Here is a 24102-nt window from a genome sequence, read left to right on the forward strand (position 1 = left end):
TGGCGGGTACTAAGATGGTGAGATCGATTTATTTTTTTAGGAGCCCTTGCAACCCATTTTGAAATAGTTTTAGTATTATTTATATGCCAAGTATTGTATCGTTATTGTAGGATTTTAGGCCTGGTAAGATAATTCCAACTAATGTTGCAGTCTTAGGTTGAGTGTGCATCTTATTAGGGTACACTTATTCATGATGAAAAAAATAAAGCGATTTATTATGATTGTCCTATAATTGAAATAATTTAATCCTTCCACAGCCCTAAATCTGTATATGACATAACCGTCACGTTTTGTTCACATAGTTGAGCACAGGTGTGGATTTGAAGTTTTTTCGCGATCTTTCAGTCTTTCGCCGGTCGCTAAATATGAGCACTTCCCCGGCGAGCTCCGGCCGCCGGCCATTAGCGTCACAAATGTGACAGTGACGTGCGTCTGGCAGGCATGATAAGCGGCAGGTGTTGTTGTTATGATTATTAGTGAGAGAGGAGTCCCTGCGGCAGCCCAGGTGGGTTTGAATGCCCTCCACCCGTATTGATTAGGCTGCGGGCTGACTGATGGAGAGCGAGATACGGGAGAGCACACATCAATACAAAACCTGTGGCCCAGCTTTGGAGCACACGGGGAGAGAAATGCATTGTACTTTGTTCGCCAAAGCTGCAGCAAAATAAAACAGGTTTTGGAGCTTTGCGACTTCACGCCATCACTCAAAAATGTGATTTGATTTTTTTTTTATTTAATTCCCAGTGGGACACTCTGTGCCATTTAGCTTGTAAAAATAAAAGAAAATAATGCCTTGAAATAAAGTGATTCGATAATACAAATATTGAACGTCAAGGGAACTTTATTTCAAGTTTTGTACGAGGGGACTCGTTTTGAGTGAAAGGACTTAAAAAAAAAAAAAAGATAAGCAACACCAGTGAGATTTTCGTACGGAATTAAATGGGTTATACTTGTATGGCGCTTTTCTATCTTCAAGGTACTTTAAGGGCTTTGACACTATTTCCACATTCACCCATTCACACACTAATCCACACCATATTCGCCAACTTTGAGACCTCCGAAATCGGGAGATTGGGTGATGTCGACAGGGTGGGGTTAAGGTGGGAATGATATATATTTATAGATATATATATATATATATATATAAATAAAATAAATACTTGACTTTCAGTGAATTCTAGCTAGCTATATATATATATATATATATATATATATATATATATATATATATATATATATATATATATATATATATATATGTATGTATGCACATATGCATATGTATGTATGCACATTTGCATATGTATGTATGTATATGTACGTATATGTGTATATATATGCGTATATATGTATATATAATATATATATGTATGTACGTGTATATATGTATATATTTGTGTATATATATATGCATGTGTGTATGTATGTATATATGTATGTGTGTTTTGTATATATGTATATATGTGTATGTATATATGTGAATATATGTATGTATATGTGTATGTATGCGTATATGTAAATGTGTATGTATGTATGTACAAATGTATGTGTGTATCTATGTGCATATGTATATGCGAATGTATATGTATGCATATATGTATACATATGTATATATATGATTGTATGAATGGGTACATATGTATATACATGTATGTACGTGTATATATATGTATGTACTGTATGTGTACATATGTATGCATGTATGTATGTATATATGTATGTGTTTTTTCTATATATATGTATGTATATATGTGAATATATGTATGTATATGTGTATGTTTGTGTATATGTAAATGTGTGTGTGTGTATGTATGTACGTACGTTAGGGGTGTAACGGTACACAAAAATGTTGGTTCGGTACGTACTTCTGTTCAGAGGTCGCGGTTCGGTTAATTTCCGGTACAGTAAGAAAAAAACAAAATATACATTTTTTGATTAGTTATTTAACAAATTTGCTAAATCTTCCACCAAAAATAATTTTCTTAGTGGAATATTTGATGTGAAGTAATCGGAAACTTGGATAGGTCAATAATTCCTAATAACATTGATTTTGATTCAATATTATGTTTTAAACAATGACAGTTTGAAAAAAAAAACAGCTTTGTTTTATTAGTAAACGTTGCAAGTTTTTCTAAATTACATTTAGCCTTTAAGATTTTTTATTTCACTTTTGTTTATGTTTTTGTTTATTTTAATAGTTTTTTTTTAGAATGTGCCGTGGGCCTTTAAAACATTAGCTGTGTGCCGCAAATGGCCTTTGGGGCACACTTTTGACACCCCTGCTATAGATAATAAAAAATAAAATCTGATAAATCTATGGATACAAAGCAGAGCCTGGCGACGCATGCGCAATTATCATAACTCTCTCGCTCTCTCTGTCTCTGCCCCGCCCTCACGGATGTTAACGCTGTGTGCACCAATTTTTTTTTTTTTTTTTAAAACCCTTCTTAACCTTGAACGTACATTGAAAATACACACAACCATAACTTAAAATGCCAGACATTCGAGGCATTTAAGAAACTCCGCAAAGAGGAAATATCCTGTGAAAAGAGGAAGTGTGGTCAGTCTATCGTAGCCCAGTCGTTGCTAGCATGCCGTGTGTTGTTGTTTTTTTGATTGATTGATACTTTTATTAGTAGATTGCACAGTACAGTACATATTCCCTACAATTGACCACTAAATGGTAACACCCCAATAAGTTTTTCAACTTGTTTAAGTCGGGGTCCACGTTAATTAATTCATGGTGCCTCGGTGTGCATTGTTTACACAACGTGCGGTGCGCTACTTATATGACCATGTCGTTCGGTTCACCTGCGAACCGAACCGAAACCCCCGTACAGAAACGGTTCAATACAAATACACATACCATTACACCCTTAACGTACGTACATGTAGTTACTTTGCATGCAGTCGGCTTTCGACCCCCGGCCAAATTTCTTAAGCCCAACGCTGCTCCCCAGTCAAAAAGGTCTGGACCCCCTTTATCTAGAGTGTGATGCAGAATGAAATGTTGCAGTTGAGACGGTCCACTCGACATAAAAGTAGGACTCATGATGAAGAATCCAGTCAGTATACATTTACGACTGCAATCACAGATGAGAGAGCGTCTTTCCAAGGAAATGTGCGTGTGATTGATGGCCCACAAAATAGCTTGTGACATTTTCGCCAGTAAACGCAGCCTGGATCCATTTAGGGTTTTGAAGTTTGGGAGCGGCTGCTTTTTCGACGTTCAAAAACTTCCCGCTCGCTATTCCGCCTTCTTCTCGCCTGCATTTGAAGGATTAGAACGCGCCGCGCTCTGAAATCGTCTCGTCGGCCTGCCAGCCTGTGATAAGCACTCCCTGCATCGATTAGATCTACCTTTCTTTTTTTCCCCCCTTAATCTATTCCACCCCGGCAGGCTCGGGCAAAAGCGACGCGACTCTGCCGCAGCTTCACCAGAGGGCGGACCTTGTTCTAGTCTTTGTTTTCCCGCCTAAGATCGTGCAACGTCCGCCTTTTTTTACAAGTCCCCGCCGCGGGCACACCCTTCCGGTTCGTTTTGGGTGAAGGACGAATGGAGGCAAAAAGGAAAATGGCCTCCTTTCAGTCGTCACGTTCACTCAGGCTGCGGGTGAGGGAGGAGTGAAGTGAAGTATATTTATATAGCGCTTTTCTCTAGTGACTCAAAGCACTTTACATAGTGAAACCCAATATCTAAGTTACATTTAAAGGCCTACTGAAATGAGATTTTCTTATTTAAACGGGATAGCAGGTCCATTCTATGTCATACTTGATCATTTTGCGATATTGTCCTATTTTTGCTGAAAGGATTTAGTAGAGAACATCGATGATAAAGTTCGCAACTTTTGGTCGCTAATAGAAAAGCCCTGCCTGTACCGGAAGTATGTGTGCGTGATGTCACTGGTTGCAGGAATCCAAACATATTCATATATTTTTTAAAGGGAGCCACCAGCAGTAAGAGCAATTTGGACCGAGAAAGCGGCAATTTCCCCATTAATTTGAGAGAGGATGAAGACATTTGTGAATTAGGATCCTGATAGTGAAGGAATAGAAAAAAAAAAAAAAAGCGACAGCTCCGGGCGACGCCAGTGTGAGCGTTTCAGATGTAAATAGACACATTTATTAGGATAATTCTGGAAGATCCCTTACAGTATCCCAGTGGTCCCCAACCACCGGTCCGCAGAAGAATTTTTTATTTAAAAAAAAAAAAAAAAAAACTCCCTTTTTCATGACAAAAACGTCCCTTTTTCATGACAAGGAAGAAAAAAAATAAAAATTACACACCCACCCCTACCGGGCCGCGGGACAAATTATTAAGCGTTGACCGGTCCGCAGATACAAAAAGGTTGGGGACCACTGCAGTATCTGCTTATTGTTTTGATAGTGTTTTAGTGAGATTTTAAAGATTGTAAAATATTGTAAAGACATACCTCGAGGTCGGATGGCTGGGGTGAACACGAAGTGTTTTAGAGAGAAGCCGAGGAGCCAAGCTCACAGCTGCCGCTGCTGCAGAACGATGAATAATCCAATGATGTCTCCGGTAAGATATATAGCACAATTTCCCCATCCAAAAAAATGCAGGTTGACGTAGAGAAATCATGTTCGCTTGACCGCTCCGCTTCACAACAAATAAAGAAACATCGGCTGTGTCTCGGTGCTAAAGGCAGCTGCAATATCATTATGTATACGTATTGTTGCATTTGAACAACTGTATTGTTGATAATAGAGGTAAACTATTGGTTTTGTTCATGATCAATAGCGCTTTTTCTATTGGTATTTGTATTGCTCCAGTTTTAGTGAAAAAATGCTCATTGTCATTACTATATTATTACTTATTTTGCTAACTGCTTATTTGCTATCACTTTTACGATCATATTTGTACATATTGTATGTGCTGGTGTTGTTTTATTGTTGTTGTTGTTATTGTTGTATTTGCTGTTGTTGTTTTTGTCTCTCTGTCTAATCCCCCTCTTATCCCCACAATTTCCCCCTCTGTCTTCCTTTTTTCCTCTTTCTATCCCCTCCTGCTCCGGCCCGGCTGCACCAAATGATAATATAAATACATTTAACAAAGTCAAATTCAGATAAGGCAACAAGAGAAGTATCCTACACTTCTCTTTTGTAAAGTAAATCTGAACGGCCGATATGGGCATCTACATCAACTATATGATTTGCCTGAGAAGCTGGACAGGTCAAAAAAAAACAAACAAACAAAAAAAGACAGCTGCAATACACCGCTTTCCACCAACAGCATTGTTTTTTATAGTCTCCATTTTTAAATGAACAAACAGCAAAGGATTCAGCAACACAGATGTCCAAAATACTGTGTAATTATGCGGTTAAAGCAGACGACTTTTAGCCACGAGTGGTGTAGCTGCTAATATTTCCTGACAGTCCGTGACGTCACGCGTACGCGTCATCATTCCGCGACGTTTTCAACAAGAAACTCGCGGGAAATTTAAAATTGCAATTTAGTAAACTAAAACCGGCCATATTGGCATGTGTTGCAATGTTAATATTTCATCATTGATATATAAACTATCAGACTGCGTGGTTGGTAGTAGTGGGTTTCAGTAGGCCTTTAAACCAGTGTGGGTGGCACTGGGAGCAAGTGTGTAAAGTGACCTGCCCAAGTACACAACAGCAGTGACTAGGATAACGGAAGTGGGGATCGAATCTGAACCCTCCAGCTGCTGGCACGGCCAATCTACCAACCGAGCTATACCGAGGAGGAGGGTTTAACGCAGAAGTCACCAACCTTTTTGAAACCAAGAGCTACTTCTTGGGTACTGATTAATGCGAAGGGCTACCAGTTTGATACACACTTATATATATATATATATATATATATATATATATATATATATATATATATATATATATATATATATACATATATATATATATATATATATATATATATATCAAATGTTCCTTTGACGGAAGTTTTTTTGTAGAGAATAAATGATGGAAAAAAAAACACTTAATTGAACGGTTTAAAACAGGAGAAAACAGGAAAAAAATGAAAATTAAATTTTGAAACATAGTTTAGCTTCAATTTCAAATCTGTAAAATTCAATATTCAACCAAAAAAAATAAAGAAAAATACTAGCTAATTTGAATCTTTTTGAAAAAAAAAAATTATGGATCATTAGTAATTTTCCCTGATTCAAATTAATTTTAGAATTTGATGACATGTTTTAAAATAGGTTAAAATCAAATCTGCACTTTGTTAGAATATATAACAAATCGGACCAAGCTGTATTTCTAACAAAGACAAATCATTATTTCTTCTAGATTTTCCAGAACAAAAATTTTTAAATAAATTCAAAAGACTTTGAAATAAGATTTAAATTTGATTCTACAGATTTTTTTTAGATTTTCCAGAATAATTTTTTTGAATTTTAATCGTAATAAGTTTGAAGAAATATTTCACAAATATTCTTCGTTGAAAAAACAGAAGCTAAAATGAAAAATTTAATTAAAATGTATTTATTGTTGTTTACAATAAAATAAATAAAAAAAACTTGAACATTGATTTAGATTTTTAGGAAAGAATAGGAAGGAATTTAAAAGGTAAAAAGGTATATGTGTTGAAAAATCCGAAAATAATTTTTAAGGTTGTATATTTTCTCTAAAATTGTCTTTCTGAAAGTTATAAGAAGCAAAGTAAAAAAAGAAATGAATTTATTTAAACAAGTGAAGACCAAGTCTTTAAAATATTTTCTTGGATTTTCAAATTCTATTTGAGTTTTGTCTCTCTTAGAATTAAAAATGTCGAGCAAAGCGAGACCAGCTTGCTAGTAAATAAATACAATTTAAAAAATAGAGGCAGCTCACTGGTAAGTGCTGCTATTTTTAGAACAGGCCAGCGGGCGACTCATCTGGTCCTTACGAGCGACCTGGTGCCCGCGGGCACTGCGTTGGTGACCCCTGGTTTAACGGAACGCTAAACGGGCTCGCGGGCCAACGCCTCGATGTCGCTTCGCCTTCTGGTTGAACACATTTAGACGCAGCAGAGTGGTAAAAAAATGGCGTAGTGCACCTTTAGCTCGTTACCGGCGTCACGTCCAATAAGGTTCCTCGCCGCACGCTGACTGCCTGGGGAGAGAAGAAGAAGAAAAAGAGGGCGTTAACCTTATTTTTGCGTCTATCGACATGTCAATGCTTCTTTGCTGTGGTAATTAGGGCTGGGCGATACGGCCTTTTTTAATATCTTGATATTTTTGGGCCATGACAGGATATATATCTCGATATTTTGCCTTGAATGAACACTTGATACATAAAATCACAGCAGTATGATGATTCTATGTGTCTACATTAAAACATTATTGTTCATATTGCATTAATATATGCTCATTTTAAATTTTCATGCAGAGGGAAACCCCAACTATTTATTAAACAGTTATTAAGCAGTGGCACAAACATTCATGTCATTTCCAAAACAGAAAGTGCAAGATTGTCAGAGACATTTTAAAACAAGCTATGAGTGCACTTTTGTGCATGATGTCACTAAGATGACATATCAAGACAACACTAAATTAAAGTGCACTTTTTGTACTGAACGCCACTACAATAGTTTAAGACAAAGAAAGTGCACTTTTGTGCATGATGTCACTAAGATGACATATCAAAACAACACCAAATTAAAGTGCGCTTTTTGTACAGAACGCCACTACAATAGTTTAAAACAAAGAAAGTGCACTTTTGTGCATGATGTCACACAAGATATTTCAATAACTGTCCAATAAAAATGAGCTTTATAATAGGAAATCAAATAGTGTATGTCCTTCACTATGTGGTAAGTTACTGCGGACATTATCTCATTTTGTTGTTGACTATTTGTTTCATATGGCGTTGATGCAGAAATGGTAGCCTCAGCATTTTGTTGGTGTGGCACCAAACAGAGATGTTGACATGTGGAGTTTCAAGCACTCTTCATTCTCTAACGATGGGGTATGGAACCTTTTGATGAATACATCTGGCTCTCAGATAAATCTTAGCTGACGTTGCTTAACACGATAATTATAAATAATTCCGCTAGTAATCACCGTGCTAAAAATGACGTTGAAAATATAAAACATTCTCATGCATTTTAATCCATCCATCGGTTTTTAACCGCACTTGTTCAAGAAGTCGCGTTAATAGTTTTTTGATTGATTGATTGAAACTTTTATTAGTGGATTGCACAGTACAGTACATATTCCGTACAATTGACCACTAACTGGTAACACCCGAAAAAGTTTTTCAACTTGTTTAAGTCGGGGTCCACGTAAATCAGTTCATGGTAAGAAGTATTTGATTTATTATTGGTTAGCTTCAGAATAACAATGTTATCAAAAAGAATAAGAGACTTATTATACTGTAAACATGTTGGGCTTACTTAAAAATGCACACATTTAGTTGTGTTCAGTGTTAAAAAAATATTATATTCCTCTCCCGGAAATACATTTTAAAATATTTGGCTTTTATGGCTCTCTCAGCCAAAAAAGTTTACGACCCCTACTCTAGCGGGTGACTTTTAAAATGATGCTACATATTAGCAGTAATGCTACTTTTTGTAGCAACGCTTTTGCCCCACACTTAACAAATTACGGTTGTCTGTTCGACATCTTCCCGCTTGAAGCCAAACCACCGCCAGATGATGGACCCCCTGCTGTTTTTCTTGGGAATTAATTCAACCTTCATTTGTTACCAGATTCGCACTTTCTTTCTCTCGTATTACCACTGCTAACGTTACCCATGCCGCTACCTCTCTGCTACGCGAGGGCGTATACATGTGTGAAAAGGTGCGCTTCTTTTATGTCTCTGTGAGAAGCAGAGACGACAGAGTGATAAAAGCCTGTAGTGTAATGCCCGCAGCTAAAAGCAACTACGTGAGAACGTATCCCCCAATATCCCGAGATAGTCATTTTCTATATCGCACAGAGACAAACCTTGCATTACCCTAGCTGTAATGCACTTTTCAACCACTTGTGGCAGTAATGACAGTATCCAACAAACAGAAGACGTCTGGAGCTAGTCATAGAAGTTTCTTAAGCGCAAAAATGATGACATAAGTGGTGAATCAGTATTTTAATTTACCGTATTATTAAGCCGCAACAACTATATTTTCGAAGAAAAAAAATGTTTTCCCTCATATTAGCCGCACCCAACTATAAGCCACAGATATATGTTGGAAAATGAGTTATTTACACAGGAATATTTAGCAAATATTTACCTACATTAATCGTTTCCAAAGGGTTTCTGTAACGCGGCAGTAAATGGGCTGATCAAACAAAACAGAAGTCATCGTCATGGACCCACTAGCTGTGCAAGCTAGCTCTCCAATCGGCTAAACCGACACAATAACTCCACAGTTTACAAAACAAACCATACAAAAAAATGCCGTTGTAAGTTAACAATACTAACACAGACACTGGTAAACGTGTTAACATTTGAGCTAATGCTAACGACGCTATCTTCATTACAATACGATGGCACATAAAAAATGGTTTAGTAAGTAAGAATTGTTTTAGTTATATTGTAAAAGTTACAAGCGTTGCTTGGGGTGATGAATGAAGAATGAGCCTAACGAGTAGGAATGCTATGGATGGCTTGAAGACGTAGTGGCGCTTGTACTTCTGGTTCAAATCTTTAAACAGCATTGACACTTGTAGGCCCTTGTGAAATTAGTTGTTCACACATAAATATTTTGTAAATGTTTATTTACATACCTTATTTGTTTCTCAAATGTGTCTGTAACGCGGCAGTAAAACGGCCGAGGAAACAAAACAGAAGTCATTGTCATGGACCCACTGGCTGCGCAAGCTAGCTCTCCAATCAGCTAAACCGACTCAATAACTCCACGGTTTCCAAAACAAACAATACAAAAAAATGTCATTGTAAGTTAACAATATTAACACAGACACTGGTAAACGTGTTAACATTTGAGCTAATGCTAACAACGCTAGCTTCATTACAATACGATAGCACATAAATGGTTTAGTAAGTAAGAATTGTTTTAGTTATATTGTAAAAGTTACAAGCGTTGCTTGAAGTGTTGGATGAAGAATGAGCCTAACGAGTAGAGAAAAACGAGTAGAAATGCTATGGACGGCTTGAAAACGTAGTGGCGCTTGTACTTCCGGTTCAAAGCTTTAAACAGCATCAACACTTGCAGGCCCTTGTGAAATTAGTTGTTTACACAGAAATATTTTGTAAATGTTCATTTACATGCCTTATTTGTTTCTGAAAGGTGTCTAATATGCGGCAGTAAAATGGCGGAGCAAACAAAACAGCAGAATTCGTCATGGACCCACTAATTAATAACGCTAACAGACACTTGTAAACGTGTTAGCATATGAACTAATGCTAACAAGGCCAGCTTCGTTACGTTACAACAGCCCGTACAAATATGCGTGAAAACACTCCTGCACACATCACACATGGGACGGTGTAGTAAATAAGAATAGTTTTAGTTGTATTGAAAAACACACAAACGAATGATGATTGAAGAATCCATTCAAGTGAACGCGCCACGGACGGCGAGAAGACGGAACGGCACTTGTACTTCCGGTTGAAAGCTGAGTCTACACGGATGGGCAATTCAGCCCCTGCAGACGCCATAGCACAAACAATATGATTTGATTGATTTAGATGTATTGGTCCCCGTGGGGGAAATTCATTTTCACTGCCGTACATTTAAACATATAGACATTGCACATCACAAAACAAAAATAACAAAAAGACATCATACATGACCAACACATTTACAGGCTTTATCAGACGGGTCGGCCAGGCCTGCTGTTTAGGGCGGCTATAGCTGCAGGGATAAGGCTTTTCCTGAGGCGGGCCCTCCGGAATTTGATTGTTCTGTACCTGCGCCCTGATGGTAGTGGGATTATGTATTTATCAATCTTATTCAGTTTTTTTGTTTGTTTTTTAACGGTTGTCATTAAGGCCGTCAGCAAAGAAAAATTCATAAAATAGCTGCACCGTTTTATTAGCCATAGGGTTCAAAGCGTAGGAAATTAGTAGTGGCTTATAGTCTGGAATTTATGCTAACCTAAATATTAGTTGTATTATTTGTATTAATTCAATTAAAATGTCTATTTTAGCACTTCGTGATTGTATATACATGTCTTTTTCATGTCTCTTCTCCTGCAGTATATTTAGTATTTTTGTAATCAGTCTGCCCTAAGCCTTGATAATCTTTGTGATGAACACATGTTTTAATATCATTTGACAAGCCTGTAAATAGGTTAGATATAATTATTGAGTTTGATACAAATCAGGAGTCAGGTTACAAATTTAGCGTTAATATTTGAGTGGGGACCCGTGCCCTACTGTAGTGGGAAATCTATAAATACCCCCGGCTGTCCTCTCTCGTGAGGCCTGCCGCTAATCATTTGTGACAATAAGTAAATAATTCAAGTTAATTTGCTAAGTAGCGGGGCTGAGGGCGCGGCGTTTAGAGACTTTTCAACTGTGTTTACATCGCTGTCGGGACGCGCGTGTCAAAGCAAAGCGCGCCGCCTTTTCACGCCCGACTGGAGCCGCCAAGAAGCAACACAAACATGTTTTATTATTCATGCGCTCAAAATTCACCAGCCTGCTCCTGACTAGTGTCGATTCGACGAGTTTTAATTCTTGCTGCTCCTTTCCTGACACACTTTAATCGTGGCGGCCCGCAGTAGACTCCACAACCTGCTGATGAACACATGATAATGGGACTGTCTTTGTAAGGGAGACGGAAGTTTTTTTTTTGTATTTTCGAACAGATTTCTTAGGGGTCTCCCGACCCGATATTGATATCGGATATCAAGTCAAGATATCGATCTGATATCTGCGTAGAAATAAGTATCGGTTTAAAGGATGGTAGTTGATGCAATATATATATATATATATATATATATGTATGTATGTATGTATGTATGTATATATAAAGTTTATATATGAATGTATGTATATATGTGTGTGTATATAACGTTTATATATATGTAAATATATGTATGTACAATAAAGTAATAGGCTGACAATACATATTTTCATATCATTATTGTGTTGTAAGAGAGCACAGCTTGCGGGTTCAATGTGTACAATTGCATATCTTAGATTCTGAGGCGGCAATATTTTAATACAAGTATAGACTGTGGTGTGTTATTTATAAGGAGATATGTCTTGTATTCTCACACAGATAACAGAAATGGGAAAAATTTAGGGAAACACATTTTTGTCATCCTGTTCATAGTTGAGATGATTGTAACTAAACGGAATGTAGGTCAATTTTATATGTAAAAAAAATATAGGTAAGCACGTTAAATTATGAAATGAGTATGAATTTTTTTTTTGTATGAACGATGCATGGGTTGTTTTTTTTTTAGTTGTAGTTTTCCCTTGACTGTAAATATTGTTTATTAAAACATTAAGTTCAAGTTAAATTAGCAATGATTGTCACACACACATTAGTTGTGGCGAAATTATTCTGTGCATTTCACCCATCACCCTTGATCTCCCCCTGGGAGGTGAGGGGAGCAGTGAGCAGCAAGGGTGGCCCCGCCCGGGAATCATTTTTGGTGATTTAACCCCCAATTCCAACCCTGGATGCCGACTGTCAAGCAGGGAGGTAATGGGCCCCATTTTTATAGCCTTTGGTATGACTCGGCCGGGATTTGAACTCACAACCTATCCAGGGCGGAGGATAATAAATCATATAATTGAGTGAAACTATTGCAATAAAGTTTCGCCATTCACATTTGAACCGATACGGTACCGATTCCCGGGCCAAGCTGGACACAGTTGGGACTCCCCTAGTCTAGAAAGCATCTTTGTGTGTACCTAATGAACCAACCTCGTGAATGTAGCCAATAGGCGAGGGTTTATGTTCAAGTCCTGTGCCCGCCTTAGTCCTCGGCGAGCAGTTTAAAGGCCCACTGAAACCCACTACTACCGACCACGCAGTCTGATAGTTTTTTATATCAATGATGAAATATTAACATTGCAACACATGCCAATACGGCCGGTTTAGTTTACAAAATTGCAATTTTAAATTTCGCGCGGAAGTATCATGCTAAAACGTCGCGGTATGATGACGCGTACGCGTGACGTCACGCATTGTAGAGGAAATTTTGTTCCAGCACCGTTCCCAGCTATAAGTCATCTCTTTTCATCGCATAATTCCACAGTATTATGGACATCTGTGTTGCTGAATCTTTTGCAATTTGTTCAATGAATAATGGAGACGTCAAAGAAGAAAGGTGTAGGTGGCTGTATTGCGGCTGCCTTTAGCAACACAAACACAGCCGGTGTTTCATTGTTTACATTCCCGAAATATGACGGAGAAGCTTTACTATGGAACAGAGCGGTCAAGCGAACACGGTTGGATTGGACCACACACACAAAGTACAGTGTAATATGCAGCGATCATTTTCAAAGATCGTGTTTCGAAGAGGGTCCCCTGCGAAGGGCAGAGATGGGCATCGCCACCACCCGTCGACTGGTGCTGAAGAAAGGTGCGTGACAGACCTTCAGGTTGTACAGGTACGACCATATTATCTCACTAAAACACTAGTAACACAATAAGCAGATAAGGGATTTTCCAGAATTATCCTAATAAATTTGTCTAATAACATCTGAATCGCTCCCACTGTATAGTCTTTATTTTTTATTTTTTATTTTTTTTTGTAGTCCTTCACTTTTACTTTCCTCATCCACAAATCTTTCATCCTCGCTCAAATTAATGGGGAAATCGTTTGCTTTCTCGATCTGAATCGCTCTCGCTGATGGTGGCCATGATTATAAACAATGTTCAGATGTGAGGAGCCCTACAACCCGTGTCGTCACGCGCACATTATCTGCTACTTCCGGTACAGGCAAGGCTTTTTTTATCAGCGACCAAAAGTTGCGAACTTTATCGTCGATGTTCTCAACTAAATCTTTTCAGCAAAAATATGGCAATATCGCAAAATGATCAAGTATGACACATAGAATGGACCTGCTATCCCCGTTTGAATAAGAAAATCTCATTTCAGTAGGCCTTTAACCTCCGAGCGGCAGCAACCCAGCGCTGGACTCCGCCGGGACGCGGCGAGCGAGTAAATGTGAATTGTTCAAACCGCACGGAGTCGCCTCAAACGCCGGCCGGCGTCGTGTAATCAGTATCCAAACCGAAATAAACAGGCCGAGCGCCGCTTTTGTCCTCCTCGGTGATGGAGTTGACCGCCGCCCGGGAGTGACGCCGCGCTAAATTGATTTTTCGCCCCGGCGCCATGTTGCCAAAAGCGCCCGGGTAAACGCTGTCAATACCATAAAGCGCCGCCTGGATTAAAAACGCGTGTATTGATCGCCGGCTGCCACTGCTTGTGCGGCGATCATGTTTGATTGCCCACCGCGTTTGATATTGATTCATTTCCGTGCGTTCCTGCCACAAATACATTTATTTTCCAGCCCGCCCAGTTTCGAATGAGTGGAGTGTTGTGCTCATGTTGTCATTGGACGCATTTAAAGCAACATTACGTAATAATCAGAGCAGCTTCAAGGCCATTGTGAGGAAAACTTGGCCAAGAATGACTCTGCGCCTTATTTAACCTACTTTTCCTACGCTTTGAACCCTGCGGCTTATAAAAACGCTGTGGCTAATTTGTGGATTTTTCTTCAGTAACCACCATAATGTTTTATAATCAACAAATAGCTTTCAGAGACTGAAAAGGTGTTGTAATTTGTGCTATGGCGCCACCTTTTGGAGAAATGTGCTTACTGCTGGTGCTGGGGGTTGAATATGTACTTCCTGTCTTGTACTTCCATCTCCGGTGTTTCTACTCGAAATTACTCGTCATTCATCAGTCCAAGCAACGGTCGTAAGTTTTACGTATATATCTGTGGCTTAACCAGAAGTATATCCCCTTTGATCATTTGTCCATAGCGTTTTTACTCAAAAGGATTCTTCATAACTCCAAGACAATAACAAATAGTTTTCATTGAAAACCGACAGACACTGAAAAGGTGCGTTACTGTTTGTACTATGGCGCCATCTTTTGGACGAGTTTTCTCACAGCAGGTGCTGCTTTTGTCCTTTGAACTGGCGATACAACCGTCCACAGCGTTTCTACTCAAAAGGAATCTTTATAACTCCAAGACGACAACACATAGTTTTCATCGAAAACCGTCAAACATTGAAAAGGTGCGTTACTGTTTGTACTTTAACGCCATTTTTGGACGAATTCACTCAAAGCAGGTGCTGCTTTTGTCCTATGAACCGGCGGTACAACTTTCCATAGCGTTTCTGCTCCAAAGAATTCCTTAAACTCCAGGACAATTAATAGTTTACATTGAAAATAGACAGACACTGAAAAGGTGTGTTACTGTTTGTACTACGGCGCCATCTTTTGGACAAGTTCCCTCACAGCAGGTGCTGCTTTTGTCCTTTGAACCGGCGGTACAACTGTCCATAGCGTTCTACTCAAGGATTCTTCATAACTCCAAGACAACAACAAATAATTTTCATTGTAAACCGACAGCCACTCTAAAGGTGTGTTACTGTTTACACTATGGCGCCATCTTTTAGACGAGTTCCCTAACAGCAGGTGCTTCTTTTGTCCTTTGAACCGGCGGTACAACTCAAGGATTCGTCATAACTCCAAGACAACAACAAATATTTTTCATCGAAAACCGACAAACACTCTAAAGGTGTGTTACTGTTAATGCTATGGCGCCATCTTTTGGACGAGTTCCCTCACAGCAGGTGCTGCTTTTGTCCTTTGAACCGGCGGTACAACTGTCCATAGCGTTTATACTCAAGGATTTTTCATAACGCTAAGACAACAACAAATAGTTTTCATCGTAAACCGACACACTCTAAAGGTGTGTTACTGTTTTTACTATGGCGCCATCTTTTGGACGAGTTCCCTCACGGCAGGTGTTGCTTTTGTCCTTTGAACCGGCGGTACAACTCAAGGATTCGTCATAACGCCAAGACAACAACAAATAGTTTTCATCGTAAACCGACAGACACTCTAAAGGTGTGTTACTGTTTGTACTATGGCACCATCTTTTGGATGAGTTCCCTCACAGCAGGTGCTGGTTTTGTCCTTTGAACCGGCGGTACAACTGTCCATAGCGTTTCTACTCAAAATTACTCTTCATTCATCATTTTAAGCAACATTTGTAAGTTTTATACATATATATGTATATGTATATGTGTATATATATGTTGTATGTATATATATACATACATACATACATATATACATATATATATACATATATATATATATATATATATATATATATATATATACATATATATATATATATATGTCTTGATTGAATTATCCAGAGAATAGTGCTCGATACCGTGGTAGAGCGCAAAATCTCCTGATGATTGAGGGAACCCCTCATGAAACAGTTCTGTAGAGATGAAGTAGTCTTGTGATTTTTCCCACAACTACATATATATATATATATATATATATATATACATATATACACACATATAAATACACACATACATATATATACATAAACATTCATACATACATATATATATATATACATACATACATACATATATATATATATATATATATATGTGTGTGTGTGTGTGTGTATATTTATATATATACATATATATATATATATATATATATATATATGTGTGTGTGTGTGTGTGTGTATATTTATATATATATATATATATATATGTATGTATGTATATATATGTATGTATATATATATATATATATATATATATATATATATAAATATGTATGTATATATATATATATGTATGTATGTATGTATGTATATATATGTATATATATGTATGTATGTATATGTGTATATGTATATATATATATATATATATGTATATACATGTAGTATGTACAGTATATATGTATGTATATATATGTAGTATGTATATATGTATGTATATATATCTATATATATAGGTATGTATATATGTATATATATATGTGTGTGTGTATATATATATATATATATATATATATATATATATATATATATATATATATATATATATACTAGGGTCCGGTCCGACTAATACACATATAAAATATTTGTTTCAAAAATTTGGTGGGTTTTGGCTTAAATACTGGTGTGCTGTATAGCTCGGAAATGACGGTAACTGTTAATGATATTGTTAAGTTTGCTTGCCTGGCGCTTGGAGCCAGGAGAGAAAGTGAAAATGAAAAAAAAAAGGTGGAAAAAAGATCATTTTTCTCCAAGGGGTCCGTAAACGATGCTCACCCTTCAGAGCACAGCTGCAAACCTGCAGAAAATAGTATTTCTCGGTTTTTTTTGTTTACAATTTCACTTTGCACTATTTTCTCAGTCTTTATGAAGCGTTTGTTACATATTCCTTATTCCTAAGAGCTTATTGCTAAGTGTTCGGTGTGATTTTTTGACAATTTTGTTTACATTGTTTTATCCATGCTTGTGTTGACCTTACATTCCCAATCGAAATTGGAATATTTTTCGACCGCTCCTTATTTTCCACGGGTCATAAAACATATCAATAAATGACGTGATACAGCCCTGGTGAAAAATGCACGTCCCACCTCCAAACTGCGTTGACGTTATATTCCGTACTGTCGCTTTTTAAAGCTCAGTGTCAAAAAAGCGAGTCATGTGACCTAGCAGCTCTGAGAAGATGACACCATCATTTTCACCATCATTTTCACTCTCTGCTTAGCAACGCCACACTTCTAGTAATGCTTTTTCTAATCTGTGCAGATGTCTGAACCACACACACACACACACACACTCACACACACACACTTGGACAGCTTGAACCCTTGCCCATGAGTGTCGTGGCTGTCATTAGCTAAAAGGCCCCAGGCTGGAGCGAGACCAGAATAATTATTCTGATTATAGTCCTCCAACTGAGCTCTATCCAAACACATTACGCTCCCCCGGATTAAAATCTGCTGCTTCCAAACGGAGACGCCGGGATTTATGACATGAGCGCAGCCAATTGAGGCCTCAGCCTGAAGGCGGCTGTTTGCTTTGGACTGGACCCCCCCCCGTCCCCCCCGTCCCCCCCGTCGCCCCCGGATGAAGTGTGAGGGGTCTGAGCTTCGCATTGAACTCTCATGGCGGCCATTAGAAGGTGCTTCTCACGCCGGAGCTTCTTCAAACCAGCCTCTCAATTAGAGCTGGGCGACATATTGATATACCGTATTTCCTTGAATTGCCGCTGGGGCGCTAGTTAATTTAAAACCTCTTCTCACTCCTGCGCTTACCAAAGGCATGAGGTAAAAGTAAGCATGCGCTGATTATTTTAAAACTTCTTCTCACTCCTGCGCTTACCAAAGGCATGAGGTAAAAGTAAGCATGCGCTGATTATTTTAAAACCTCATCTCACTCCGGCGCTTACCAAAGGCATGCGGTAAAAGTAAACATGTTGTTACGATCCACTGCTCGGATCTGTACATATTCTGGTTTATTGTTCCATTTTAATATCACTCTGTTGTTTGACGTTTTTATTTCCTGTTTAGTCTGTCACCATGGTAGCTCATTAGTTCACCTGTCCCTTATCTACGCACACCTGTTTCTTCTGATCACCTCCCTTATTTAAGCTCGCCCCTTTTCGTTATTGATTTCTGGGAACCTAATTTGCCTTCGTGCAACAGAGATGACCTTTTGTATGTATATTCCTCTAGCTTTTCACGCTATGCTTGAAGTTCTATTTCCAGCTCTCACGCTGATGATTTAGTTTTTCCTTTTTAGTGTGCCTTCGTGCCAATTCTAGTTTTCTGTTTGCTATTCCTAGCTTTTATGCTAGCGTCCTTTGTTTATCTATTAACTCCAGTATTGTTGTTCTTTAGCTCCCTTCGTTACTTTAATAAATTCATCATACCTTACCTTACGCTGTGTTCATTGTCAACGCATCCCTGGAAGATCGAACCCGGCAACAACATGCCTCGTAGTCGTCACACATGTGCTAATTATTTTAAAACCTCATCTCACTCCGGCACTTACCAAAGGCATGCAGTAAAAAATTGAGTGTGATGTAAGGATACCATCATGAAAAGCACATCTAATAAAAAAAAAGTTATTATGGTCATACCTTTACTTATAAATATAGTCCATGCCAGCTCCTTCTGATCAAAAGCATCGTTAACTTGTTTGTAGAAGTCTTCCTTATCTTTCTTCAGTTTTAAAAGTCTCTCTGTCTCGATGGAGATCTTCCTTTATTACCTCCTCCAGCACATATCACGTCACTCATTGTCACTTCTTCTGCAGCCGAGGAGTCGCAAGAAGGATCACTACCGCCCCCTTCCACCAGGAGGCAGGAGTCATTTAAAGGGGAACATTATCAGCAGACCTATGTAAGCGTCGATATATACCTTGATGTTGCAGAAAAAAGACCATATATATTTTTAACCGATTTCCGAACTCTAAATGGGTGAATTTTGGTGAATTAAAAGCCTTTCTATTTATCGCTCTCGGAGCGATGACGTCAGAACGTGACGTCACATCGGTACTCAACACCGTAAAAGTTAATGGCCGCCACTTCGCCGTCGACACCTTTTTCCTGCAAACGGAATCTGGCGGAGCTGCTTTGTCAGCAACTTTGTCACGGACCCACCAGGTTCCTGAATGGTCTTGTTTTTGGTTCAATTGGAAGCAGGAAAAGCACTTGTAACGCTCGGGAGTTTTAAACGCTGCCAGGCTTCAGAGCAATGACGCAAGCAGAAAGAGACGGCAGATTTGAGGGTCAGCACAATGAACAGCTGGCTTACACACACGCACGCACGCACGCACGCACACACACACACACACACACACACATACACACGCACGCACGCACACACACGCACACACACACACACGTATTTCTAACCTTCTTGAGACCTCCAAAAAATTCCTACCTCTTTAGGACCACCCTTTCTAGATATATAAAGAAGTGTATTTACAACATTAATAATATATACATATATATATATTATATAAATATAAAAAAGCTTGTTGTGAAAAATGAGTCGGAATTTCACAAGGAAAAGGTCACAATTTCACAAGAAATACGTAGAATTTTGGTAGTATTATAATAAAGGTCATAATTTTGCTCAACGCAAGTCAAAATTTTACAAGCAAAACTGAACATTTGTGCAATATGATAAATGTTGGAATTTTACTCAGTAACAGTCGCAATTTCACAAGAAAAGTTGGCAATTCAATGAAAATTTTAGATTTGAAAATTAAATTTAAATAATTTTAAGTCACGATTTTATAAGAAAACTCTAAAATTGTGGGAGCAATATAATAATTTTACTTGGGGAAATTATGAAAAAAACATAAAATGTCACTATTTTACAAGGACATACAAAAAAATTGCAATATTGTGATAAAAGTCTGAACTTTATATGACAAAAGTCACAATTTTGCCTTAAAATGTAAGAATTTTTTGAGAAAATTTTGCAATATTTCAGAAACAAAAAGAATATGAAAAATTGTTCCCAAATTTATAAGAAAAAAAGTTGACACGTGAGAAAAATACTGATTTTAGTTATTTTTTGGGGAGGAGGGATTTTTGTTTGTAATTATTTTTAATCTTCATTATTTACTTCAAGTTATTACAGTATGTCTCTATATACATATTTATTTTGTTTTGTAATTTTGGCCGAAGGGGGTGCATTAAAATTTTTTACACACACTTGTTATTTCATATGTTGACCAGAAGGGGAGCACTTTTAAAACCAACACACAGTCAATTTAAAAAAATCCCTCCTTTTTGGGACCATCCTCATTTTGGTAGATTTCAAATGAGATTGCAAGTGAGATCTCTATTAATTGCAATGGTTTTCCGTATTAGGACCATGATTTATGTCCTACTGTTCCTTGTTGATGTCTCAAGAAGGGGGAAATACAAGAACACACACACTTGTATTTCTTACCTTCTTGAGACCGCTGAAAAATTCCTACCGCTTTAGGACCACCCTTTCTAGATATATAAAGAAGTGTATTTGCAGCATTAATAATATATACATACTATGCAGATATCAAAAAGCTTGTGAAAAAATTAGTTGGAATTTAACAAGGAAAAGGTCACAATTTCACAAGAAATACGAAGAATTTTGGTAGTATTATAATAAAAGTCGTCATTTTACTCAATGGCGGTCAAAATTTTTCAAGAAAAACTGAACATTTGTGCAATATTATGATAAAAGTTGGAATTTTACTCCAACTGTTGCCATTTTTACAGGAAAAAGCTTTAAATATGGGCAATTTTATGAAAAGAGTCATAATTTTACGCGACAAAAGTCACAGTTTTATGAGTAAACTTTAAGATGTTGGCAATAGTATAATAATAATCGGAATTCTACTTGGCAAAATAATGACAGGAGTCATAAAATGTCATTATTTTACAAGGACAACAAAAACATTGGCAATATTGTGATAAAAGTCTGAACTGTATTCGACAAATGTCACCATTTGGCCTTAAAATGTAATAATTTTGTGAGAAAATATTGCAATATTACAGAAACGGAAATAATATGAGAACTCGTTCCCAAATTTATTTTAAAAAAATTCGACGTATTGTGAGAAAAATTTTGCTTTTAGTTATTTATTTTTGCAATTTTTAGTTTGTAATTGGTTTTGAATCTTCATTATTTACTTCCAGCTATTACAGTATGTCTCTATATACATATTTAATTCATTTTGTTTATTAATTTTAGCCAAACGGGTTGCATTTAAATTTGTTACACACTTATTTCATATGTTGGCCAGAGGGGGAGTACTTCAAATGTTTACACACACTTGTTATTTTATATGTTGACTACTTTTAAACTGGCACACAGTCAAATTGAAAAATCCCTCTTTTTCGAGACCACCGCTCCTCATATGGAAGGTACTTTTCTTTGTTGGTGCCTCACGAAGGTTAGAAATACAAGAACACACACACATAAGCTACCATGATACTATTTTGTTGTTGTTTTTTTTTCATGTTTTTTTTTAATAAATTTGTGTAATGATAATGTCAGTGAGGGATTTTTAATCACTGCTATGTTGAAATTGTTATTAATATTGATAGTGTTGTTGGTAATATAATTTTTTTGTCTGACTGCTTTATGATTGTTTTGAGTCTGTCATGACTTGGACTTTGGTGTGGTTTGTTTTCCTGTGGTGCAAATCGACTGGACCGTACATGGCGTGAAGGTACTGACATTTTTTGTATTAATTTAAAAAAAAGGAATAAACAAAAGGCGCTCTCAGCAGAAGATCAAAAACTTGGCTAAAAAAACAAAACTATCACAAAGGCAAAACTATGGACATAAAACAAGACTTACTTGAATCGAGAAAGAGCATGGATCATCGGCATGGATAACATGGGTGTGTAGGAGGTGATGTCGCCAGGCTGACTGCCTGGCAACTACAGGCTTAAATAATGCTGTGGTGATTAACAGGTGCATGAGTCCAAATGAACCAGGTGCGTGACATGACGGGTGAAAACTAATTGGTAAACATGGTGACAAAAACAAACAAGAGTGCCCGATGAGTTCAAAACCAAACAGAACGTGACCACAAAACATGACAGAGTCATGTTTGTGTGTCCTCTCAGTTGCTCTGTTTATTGCTATTCTGAATGTTGCTGGGTCGGGTTTGGTTTTGGGAATGGAATCGCATTATTATGGTATTTTTGTGTATTGTTCTGTTGGATTGATAACAAAACAAAACAAACACACACAAGCGTATTTCACCTTGTGTGCACAATCTAAAAGAGCATCGTAACATGACATATTATTATTATTAGTCTCATATTGTCCTCCATCACTTTCTAAGGGAACATCCTCTTCTTCCTCCTCCTCCTCCTCACCTGACTCAGTGCCTGCTCCAAAATAGATAAAAAGCTCACATGAGCTGAAGTGGTTAGTAGCTATTATTCATCCTCAGACGTCCTGCTGCCCACATTGCCAACCCTCCTACACTCGCTCCAGACATTTTTTTTTCCTGTCTTTTTTAACTTCCCGATGTAAGATAAAACAGAGCCCAGTATTTTTTTTATTTTTTTTTTTAGATAAGGTGAGTGGTTAGATAAAAGGTAACATAATTGTTTTCTTCTAAAACACATATGCCATATGTTTGAAAATGAAGACTCTTGGCTCTGTAGACTTTTGTGGATTTCTTGTTTTAAAAATAGCTGTTTTTAAAGTTCACATTTAAACCAGTCTGTAGCGACCACTCAGGGGAAAGAAAGAAAGAAATTGACGGCTATATATACGCAGGTAGGCAGCCGTTTAGAATTTCCGTACATGTTAACATTTAAAGAAGTACGTATGCATGTACGTGTGCATGTTTAATTTGCACGCCAGCAATAGAAATTGTACGTGACACTACACATAACTCCAGCATTGATCACTACGACCATATAAAAACAGCAGTGTAGCAACAAAAACAGGTGTGTGTGTGTGTGCGCAAGTATGTGTTTATATGAATATACACGTGCATATATATGTATATATGCACATATATATATATATATATATATATATATATATATATATATATATGTGTGTGTGTATGTATGTGTATATATAAATGTGTGTTTATATGTATATATATATATATATATATATATATATATATATATATATATATATATAAATACACATATGAATTGTGTGTGTGTGTATGTATGTATGTATGCATGCATGTGTGTGTATATGTATGTATGTTTGTGTATATGTATGCATATATGTGGTTATATTTATGTATGTACTGTATATATGTGTATTTATGTATACATATAGAAATACACACACATGAATTGTGTTAGTGTGTGTGTATATATATATATATATATATATATATATATATATATATATATATACATGCATTATGTTTGTGTGTATGTTTGTGCACATATATCCATCCATCCATTTCCTACCGCTTATTCCCTTTTGGGGTCGCGGGGGGCGCTGGCGCCTATCTCAGTTACAATCTGGCGGAAGGCGGAGTACACCCTGGACAAGTCGCCACCTCATCGCAGGGCCGTGTGCGCATACACACATTATTAAATGTATATATGTTTGAATATCCACATGCATATATGTATGTACGTATGTATGTGTATATATGTATGTATATATGTGAGTG

At 37.3% G+C, this 24102-nt stretch overlaps 1 protein-coding gene across 2 annotated transcripts in view; it reads right to left on the bottom strand.

Moving 5' to 3' along the window:
• Positions 1–24102, bottom strand: part of LOC133559524 (cadherin-11-like) — a 165908-nt gene that overhangs the window by 74324 nt on the left and 67482 nt on the right. For both annotated transcript variants that reach the window (XM_061911368.1, XM_061911369.1), the window contains exon 2: positions 7049–7104. The gene's annotated coding sequence lies outside the window, so the exon portion shown is untranslated. The remainder of the gene's footprint in view (positions 1–7048; positions 7105–24102) is intronic.

The sequence above is a fragment of the Nerophis ophidion genome, linkage group LG09 (genome assembly GCF_033978795.1).
Source record: "Nerophis ophidion isolate RoL-2023_Sa linkage group LG09, RoL_Noph_v1.0, whole genome shotgun sequence".
Taxonomy (NCBI): domain Eukaryota; kingdom Metazoa; phylum Chordata; class Actinopteri; order Syngnathiformes; family Syngnathidae; genus Nerophis; species Nerophis ophidion.